The sequence below is a fragment of the Macrobrachium nipponense genome, chromosome 18 (genome assembly GCF_015104395.2).
Source record: "Macrobrachium nipponense isolate FS-2020 chromosome 18, ASM1510439v2, whole genome shotgun sequence".
Classification (NCBI taxonomy): Eukaryota; Metazoa; Arthropoda; class Malacostraca; order Decapoda; family Palaemonidae; genus Macrobrachium; species Macrobrachium nipponense.
The window spans coordinates 46,890,066-46,900,065 of record NC_087211.1 but is presented as its reverse complement, the minus strand read 5'-3'; the positions used below and the strand labels follow the sequence as shown (position 1 = coordinate 46,900,065).

Here is a 10,000-nt window from a genome sequence, read left to right as displayed (position 1 = left end):
CATTAAAATTGACAGTGAGATATGAATGAAGGTTTTCTTTTATGGAATAACACCCTGGGTTAATAAAAGCTTAAGTTTGATATACATATATTTATATATGTGTGTGTATGTATATACGTGAGTTTTCATACATGCGTCGACCCTCATCCCTTGCACACACTGAGCCACTCACCTTCCCATAGCAGTCTCTAGATATTTAGGCCCTTCTCTACTAACACTATCCAAGCCCTTTAGCCAGCACTTTATCAGTACTCCTGTCTGCCTTACTTCTTACATTCGTGCATTTGAAACTCTATTCAGGACAAATGATACCCACCATTTATTGTACTGTTTTATTAGTACTCTGTCCATTCAAAATTGGAAATCATAATTTCTTCATATATACGAAGACTTGTCAATTCATTTATTTTGTGCGCGCCTTATGTCTGCACAGGCTTATTCCTTGGTGGGTCTCTTTGTACTCATACACACTGATTGAGATTGGTGTTGTTATCTGGGATACTGGCGTTAATTCTCCAGTTCTTGATACTTATCAATATGCTTAACTTCAAATGTTCCTAGTCTTTCTTATAGAAGATAAAAAATGTAGCACTTTACCTTTAGCTAAGATTTTAGAGGCATACTGCCTTGCTATTCCTGGAAACTACGGACAGGGAGTCTTGTAAAGTTTTATAGCTACTGGCTGTGACATCTTCACAGCCATTGCCTTGATCCCCCAGGTCTCACTCGATTGGAGAGGGGGGCCTGGGAGGTGATCTCAATGTGTGTGTGTGTGTGTGTGTGTGTGTGTGTGTGTGTTCAGTTTCTAGGCATCGGCCTGTCCCTTGCTTCCGCTGCACTATCGACCTTCACGCCCTGAAGCACACTTCGTGGGACGAATAAGTCTTGTTAGTTATACGTAAGATTGATCAGTCAGGCGCAGTGTTCCTAAGAGCTCATGAAATATTGATATTTGAGCGTTACCAGAACACAAGCTTGAAATTACAAGGAAACAAATCGTGTTTCCTCACTTATCATAGAGTGGAAATAATGATGTCCATCGGAACTGACTCGTCTTGGGGGAAACTCTGAGTACTTCATCGACAGAATAAAATGGCAGACCAAATGTGAACAACACGGTGAAGCCGACTTTGTCATGAGACATGCAAAGCCTGGACAAGCAGGTGCAAGGGAGGGGGCTTATCAAGAATACTGCCCAGTAGCTGTTAGAAGCATACCACAGATAGTTTCTTACAAATCAGGCAAGACTCAGGCATTTCTCAAGCAACACCGGTTGCGTCAGAGGAGGCGGGTGACGAGGAATTCGGGAAATTGCTGGATACGGAGGGTCAAGGAATGGGAGGAGACAGCGACTGTCAGTGAGACGAAATTAAAACTTTGGGTCGGGTTCTCAGATTGCCTTCGCTACTGACAACACTGATGATTGGAAAGGAAGAAAGAATTTAAGGAAAGCTCTCTCTCTCTCTCTCTCTCTCTCTCTCTCTCTCTCTCTCTCTCTCTCTCTCTCTCTCCAGGAGGAGCTTATAGGTGGAAGATTTCCTTTTGCTTGTACTACAACTTAAAAACTATAATAAACTAAAATTGTGATCGCGACTTTCATGAACATATGTTGCTTCGATATGAGATATCTTTGGTAGACCACACTTACAGCAATCGTTAAATCTCTAGGTCTATGGATATCCGTTTGAAAAATTATCAGGACAACTAGAATATAAATAGCGACAAAACTAGGCCATTAAAAGTTACTGGCAGAAAGCAAAATTAACCATAGTTATGGCAAATTAGGTAAGAATCTCACAAAGTTTCTCGGTTAGCTATAACAGATCTATGTCAATGACCGTAAAAAACTGCAGACCTGTACTTCTATGCATACTGCATGAAGTATTATTATTATTATTATTATTATTATTATTATTATTATTATTATTATTATTATTATCAAATCAAATTCAGCAACTTCATGGAGCAAACTGCTCATAGGTGAAAAGCAGAAATAGCCGGAAAGTAAATAGAAATGTAAAAATAAATGAAATTTAAAACAAAAAAAGAAAAAACCCACACTTAAACACACGCATTTGACAAAGATATATATTATTAGCTTTGTTTTTGGTTAGTGTCCACTGAGGCGTCTTGTTACGAGCAATATATGAAGCACTCATCCTTATGAATAAAGAAAAATTACGTAAGCTTTGAAATTTTCGAATACACTTCTGTAGCGAGGTGTAATTCAGAGCTGACACAGCTAAAAATATATGTTAAAAAAATGAACAAACAAAATGGAAAGTCGGCGACAACGATACCAAAGGACTGCCTTTAAGACCTGTCCACACTAGGAAACATTGTCTGGAAACAGTTTCCAAGTTGTGTGAAAACTGTTTGCAAACTTTGTTTCCAAACAATGTTTCCTAGTGTGGACAAGCCTTACGAGTTGCGTTCAAATCTATCAGATATGACGGTCAATGGAAAATCAGTCACGAATGGCACTACGTAGGCATTCCCGACACAAAGGTAAGCAAGCAGTCCAGGAGGCGTTAGCACACCCACAGCAATCGCGCTTAGGCGGAACAGACAGAGGCAAGAGGGCCTGACTGAGATTGAGCGATGCAACGATTGACTGCAATGATATGATGAGAATGAATGGACTGAATGAATGGGACAAATCCGCTGTTATTGCATCAACACTCGCTGAAGTAGAGAGAGCATGAAGGAAGGAAGTTCAAATTTGTGAGAGAGATGGGGGGGAGAGTGATGACAGAGGAGCGGAGGGGGTTAGGGGATATAGGGGGACGGGAGGGAGGGATGAGGGTGTGGGGCGAAGGTTTCAACTTACTAGACGTGATGTGCTTCTCTAGGGGAATATATAATCACCGACAATAATTTCTACGCACCTATAATATCTTCTGGATACTGTTAAAACTGACTAACAGGGAAATACGGAAATATTGGGTTAATATTTTTATATAACCAGTTAAATATAGAAAAACTGTGTTTCATAATACATCTCGCTACGTGAATTATCTATCTGCAATGCTCTCTCTCTCTCTCTCTCTCTCTCTCTCTCTCTCTCCTCTCTCTCTCCATAATATATATATATATATATATATATATATATATATATATATATATATATATATATATATATATATTATATATATATATATTATATATATATATATATAATATATATATATATATATATATATATATATATAAACATACACACACACACACACACACACATATATATATATATATATATTTGTTCAACATTTTAAGCCAGAACCAAGGAAAGTTAAGATTTCTTATAACAAGATTAATTCATCCTTGTCTATATGCAAGTTGTCCCTTTGAACTGAAAGCCTCCAGTCTCTAGAAAGCTATCCCTGCTCCCATTGGCTGTCCTGAATTCACCCCCCTACAGGAAAATCCAGATTGAGGCAGAGCTTACCAGGAGAAATTTTAAAAGGAGCAGGGACCCAGCGGCTCGCCCTCAGAAGAACTTCTCAGAGCTAGGAAAGCTCAGAAGCTCCAGCTACCTCGCCCTGCAGAAACCACTTCACCCCTTTCTGCTTCCCCTGCCTCCTCTGGGGAAATCCCAAGTATTTTAATAAATCCATAGTGCACAGAAATATCAGCAGATAAGAAGACTACCAAGCCCAGGATTTCCAGGTACTGTGAGAGTAAATTCCAGTTCAGCCAGGGAATTGTTTTGCCTTTTGTCTGTATTTCTTTTCCATTCTTCCAAGGCGACTTTCCCCCACCTTTGTTTAGCTTCTCGCTCCCCCAATCTTGGTTCAATGCTGTGATTACTCCCCTTGTGATACTAGTGAACATTCCCTAGTTAATTCAAGCAATGTAATAGTTCCTTCTGTGAACTCCCAGTCATTTCCATCCCCTCTGAGTGGTTTGTAAATTTTTTGATTGAAAGAAAGCAGTGTGGAACGTTCACCCACGTGCGCCCTCGCCTCAGTACTTATGCTAGGATACAATCTCTTTGCAAACACCATGCCTGATTGTGGGAGAAGTTGGGAACCCTTTGGAATAAGCCTTGCATTTCAATAACCCGTTTGCACAAAATTCTGAACGCTGTATCTGGTTGCCCCAGCCACATGTTTCCAGTGGATCGACAATCAACTACCTTATTAGTTCCTGGACCTGTGTAAATTAATGTAAATATAGTGCATGTAAAACTAAAGTCCAGCTTTTATGTAAATTCCTCCGTTATCTGTAATATCGGCCTTCTGCCATAGTTTTTTTCTCTTTTCTTTGTTGTGATCTCTCGTTCCTCCATTAAAGGCCAATTGTTTTTAGTGTTAGATTACATTTTTCAGGAGTGAACGAGCAGTTCAGAACAAAATATATATATTTATAATAATATATATTATATATATATATATAATATATACTATTATATATTATTATATAATATATATATTATTATTAATTAATTTAATATATATATATATATATATATATATATATGTATATATACATACATACATACATACATACATACATACATACATACATACATAATATATATATATATATATATATAATATATATATAATATTATATATATATATACATACATATTATATAAAGATAGATAGGTTAGAGGTGAAGCTTTGAAAAATACAACTGTCAGCATTACCTCAAAAATATAACTATGTCAAGAACTGGACCGAAGTTAGCATTTTCCAATATGTTCGCAGCCCCAAACACCAATCTGAAAAAGAGAGAGAGAAAAATTGAAGTTTTCCTAGACATCGGAATTGAAACATGACCAGTATCACTCTCCGTCAATCAAATTCCATATTTTATTTTGTTCATTTCCATTTCATTTCTGTTCGTACCGTTTGTACCTAACATAGTAATACCAGTACCACTTCCTTCCTCTTATTTGCAAATGTGCTACATCCTGTAAACCATGAGTATGATCTCATTTCGCGCACGCGAGCACATCCGTACAAATGCACACAGTATATATATATATATATATATATATATATATATATATATATATATATATATATATATATATATGTGTGTGTGTGTGTGTGTGTGTGTGTGTGTGTATACGTAACTGTAATTACCACAATGCCCTCTTATATAGAAGAGGGTATTGTGTATAGATATACTTACATACATACATATATAATATGTATTATAAAATATATTATATATATTATATATAATGTATGTATACTCATTGTAGTCAATAGTCTTTGGTTCATTTCCTTCTAAGTTACCAGCGGTTGATTTAGATTAGGGTAGCTTTTGGTTAGCTTGCCCGCATGCCCTTGCCCGTGCTCAAGGCAATAAAATGTTGAAAAGGGGTAAGGGCACCTGGTTGGGGCTCTTCGACTCTACAAATATATAACAAATAACTAAATCGGAGTCGCATACTGGGTAGGACCAAATGCATGAACTATGAGATTTGCATCATTTAAATGAAACCTTCAATGGAACAATGAGGTCACGATACCACACTATGAAACGCCTTTATTGGTTGTCCTGAGTTCAGGGTCCACACCATGTCCCGCATTTTCTTCTCAACATCTTACTTTACATGGCTATGAGTACTGGCTCCTATTTGCATAATTCCATATTCACCAGAGTATATGCAATGCACATGATACCTATATTATCGCTCTAATTATGACTAGAAAACGTCCGTCGCACGAAAAACGGAGGAGTTCGACTCCAGTTAAAACTCATTTTGCCTCTGCTGACCTCAACAGTAACTAATGTCATTACAAAGGCATAATCAATACATAAGATAATGTCAGTCGACTGCTGTGTGTTGCAGCTTTGAATGGGAAAGGTATAGGTTGGCATCCTCGCCTTAAAATGCTTGTGGAGATTGAGCGTTTGTTTGCGCATGTCTGTTTTGATATAGTTTTCAGGTTGTTTACTCTTGAGAATTTCAAATGTGATTGGATGCATGGGCAAGTACAAAAATAGTCTTAATATACAAAGGTGCTTTTATAAATGAAAACAGAGGAATAGTGATATTAATATCTATATACATGAAAACAGAGGAATAGTGATATCACTCTTTATACTCATGAAAACATAGAGGAATAGTGGTATCACTCTTTATACTCATGAAAACATAGAGGAATAGTGAAATTACTCTTTATATTCATGAAAACATAGAGGAATATTGATAAATCCTTTAGAGAGAGACATTACTTTTTCAAGTTTCTACGGTTATTGACAAAAACACAAAGAAAGCGGACGCAAGTACTTCGATTATCTGGTATTCATTCTACAGAGAGAGAGAGAGAGAGAGAGAGAGAGAGAGAGAGAGAGAGAGAGAGAGAGAATCCTCAAACTTTCTTATGGTATGTAAGAGAGGGGGGGGGGGGCGATGTCATAATCACACTGTATAGTGTGACTGAGAAAGAGAACAGAGTTCTGAAGTACATACAGGTATGCAGACTTCAGTAAGTATGAAACATATAGTTTATCAACAGACTTCCAACCAAAACCCAGCCTATGATATTATTCAATGACGCTCTGAAAGGAAACTAATGCAGGTAACCAATATACATTTAACCTTCTATTTGCTTGAAAGCACTAGATCAGGTTTCTATCTAATCAACCTCTCCTATTTTCCTCCTAGAGGCCGACACGGGACAGCGAATGCCTGGGACAACCTCTCAAAAAAAAAAAAAAAAAAAAAACAACAACAACAACCACCGACGCTCCCAGCAACAGGTATCCCCAATGAGTGAATGCACAATGCAAGACGCTGGGCTGCTGAACATTTCATGAATACGCACCCGCCCGCGCATTCCAGTGATAATAATAATGCATCCTTTTCCTGCCTCCTTCCTGAGCTTGGGAAGAGCACACACGGCCTTCCTTCTTTACGAAGGTCATATCTCGGCCTGAACGACTGTTGGAGAAATGGAAGCGGCTGTCGCGTAATACGGAATAAAGCTGATGATGATTTCAGGCCAGTGAAAGAGGGAAAGACTCCGAATTTGGCCGACCAAACGCAACGACGCTCACAACAGAAGATGGCTTGCACTCAAGGCCAAGGTTGTGCCTGATAATTTGCAGGTTACGAACTTTAAGTTGCTAAATAAATCTCTTCGGGTTGAAATTAGTAACCTGGTCCTAATACGTTGCGTTAACAAATATTCAACTAAATTGCATAAACAACATACTGTTTACCTAATGCAGATACATAACTTGGCTAGGAACAATTAAGCTTTTAAGCATTGATCTTTTTTCAGCAGGACTTACTGTGAACGCATTCGAGTTTAAAAGATCTTGATTTCATTAATGCATATATATATATATATATATATATATATATAATATATATATATATATATATATATATAATATATATATATATATATATATATATATATATATATATATTGTATGCATAAATGAAATCAAGATCATTTTAAAGCTCGACTGCGTTCATAGTAAGTCCTGCTGAAAAAAGATTAATGCTTAAAAGCTTAATTGTTCATAGCCAAGTTATGTATCTACATTAGGTAAACAGTATGTTGTTTATGCACTTTAGTTGAATATTTGCTTGCGCTCGTAGGAGCTACATCCGATAAAAAATGCGTCCTCAATCAGATCGTTAGCACACAAGAACACTAAAATACAAAATAACTCATTAGCGATAACCTACATGAAAGTCATTAGTCGAAAGTATCACGCAATTAGAAACCACATCTGTATTCAACCAATTACCAAGACGTGTCAGGTATTTTCTTGGCATACGTTTCCATTCACTCTTGACTCGATTTGTTTGGCTCGAATGCGTGTCATGGCTCAAGTGGTAGAGCTCTGAATCATTCTTTCCTCTAAGGGAGGTTCGAACTCTGGCGTGGAATAAGTGCCCTTTTTTCTATTTCATTTCATCCTTAAACTGGATTCGAGGGTTTCAAATTAGTGTGTTTAGTACAAAAATGTTGGTGTAGGTTTGGTAAATATGAACTGCCAGTACATTATATATGCACACACCATTACACACACTCACGCACACCTAAATATATACATGCAAACACACACGTGCGTGTTAGTGTATGCATAAATAATTTACTGGCATTCATCTTTACCAAATTTGCATGAATAACAGCCAACATGCACCGTATATCTATCTATCTATCTATCATATCTATCTATCTATCTATATATATTAATATTTATATTATATACTAAAATATTAATTAATATATATATATATATATATATATATATATATATATAATATATAACTTAAGGTTGCTAGGATATTAACATAAGAGTTTATCGGTTCAACCGACATTATTAATAACTGAGCTATACATTTCGCATTTAAATTCGATATCTTGTAAATCGATCTGCTTACTAAAGCGACTTTTGCCGCCTTGCAAGTAGAATAGAAATGTACACCAGGCAACTTTCTAGGTAAAAATAACGTTAACCATTAAGTAGGAATAACTGAAAATAATTAAGACACAAGAATATCATCCTAACTGTCAATATATTCATTTAACTTCCAATGGGACACCGAGGAAGTTTCAATTTTTTTTATATATGATTAATTACACTCAGAAGAAAAATTAAGAAAATATCAGAACATGACGCTAAATACCCGTGTAATAAAATGATGCACGAATGTTATTCTGCTGCTATCAAAGCGACGAATTATCCAACCCTTGCGTCAGTCCAGTATTGCCTGGTCGGTTATTTCTTCCACAACTCCTTTCAACTCGCAGCGGTGTAATTAGTCCAGTTGGTATAATGAGGTCAGTTCTTGGAGGGCAAGATAGGGTTTTTATTTTTTTTTCAGTGGGCGCGATGTAGCTCGTTCTGGTCAATGGAAGGAGGTCAATTGAGTCTGGATGTAATGAAGTAATTTCCGGTCTGTCCGACAGTTCTTGCTAAGTGGAGTGAGGTCACTTTCAAATGAGTATGAGAAGGTCAACTTTCTCTCGATGCAAGGTGGTCAAGAACGGCATGACATAATGAGTGTCTGTTCTGAAGCATCTGTTCTGACTGGGCAAATCTGGTTGGATATATAGAGGTCGAGCTATTATCCATAGGGCACTTTTGTTTTGGCAAGATGAGAAAGAAACTCAAAGAAAAACTTCAAGTACACTATTTTCTTCTTCTTTTGGTCAACTTTCCAACCTCAAACAAAAATAAAGTCGTCTCCCTTCTTCGACGAACTGTTGTAACACTGGAAAATGTTGTGTCCAAGAGCGTTAGGCGTGGTCTACACTGGCTAGGCCGGATAAAACAAACCTAAATCAAGAATGAATAAAAATACAAAATAAAAGACATAAATGGATAAATTCCTCCTCTCCAAACACCCACCATCCATATGTGGTCTTCGTCCACACGACAGCAGAGCCTCGGGCTTTGGGAATAATCCCAAATCCACCGAAACTTGCGACTTCCCATCAACACCAAGTAACATCCGGTCATCCAATTTGAATAATTTCTTCTGGGTGAAGCAGCCACACTTGATAAAAAAAAAGACGAATGGAAGCAGAAGGTAGATGACGAAAAGGTGCAAAAACGACTAGTAAATTGATATAAACTGGTCTAATGTTATCAGCGAGGGCAGAACAGACTACAGTGTAACTGTTGCAGCATTCTGCCACTGCATGAGACAAAGAACAGTCGTGAATGCAATCAATTAAAAATGGCATAAAAAAAAAAAACTGGACATGCATCGCTAGCGAAAGGGACGACTTATCTTGCACATTCCAGACTGTCTGCTAATGACATCTGCAACACTGGTCCGTCAGTAGTCAGTTTTTATAGCAGTGGTCAATATGCATTATAAATCAACCACTGCATTCCACTAGAAAATTCATACGGCCTTAAAAGAGCTTCAGGGTCCACACAAGGCTTCGTCCATAGATATTAACAACTCAGAATACTTACGGGCCTCCTTTGAACAGGAGACTGTGCTATAGGAAGCAGACTTAATGTAAACTAGCCAATCACCCATTCGGAACACCAGTAAGTT

General features: G+C 37.2%; 1 long non-coding RNA gene across 2 annotated transcripts in view; it reads right to left on the bottom strand.

Moving 5' to 3' along the window:
- Nucleotides 1-10,000, bottom strand: part of LOC135196750 (uncharacterized) — an 830,226-nt gene that overhangs the window by 504,960 nt on the left and 315,266 nt on the right. For both annotated transcript variants that reach the window (XR_010310454.1, XR_010310455.1), the window contains one exon: nucleotides 4,655-4,729. This is a non-coding gene — a long non-coding RNA (uncharacterized LOC135196750). The remainder of the gene's footprint in view (nucleotides 1-4,654; nucleotides 4,730-10,000) is intronic.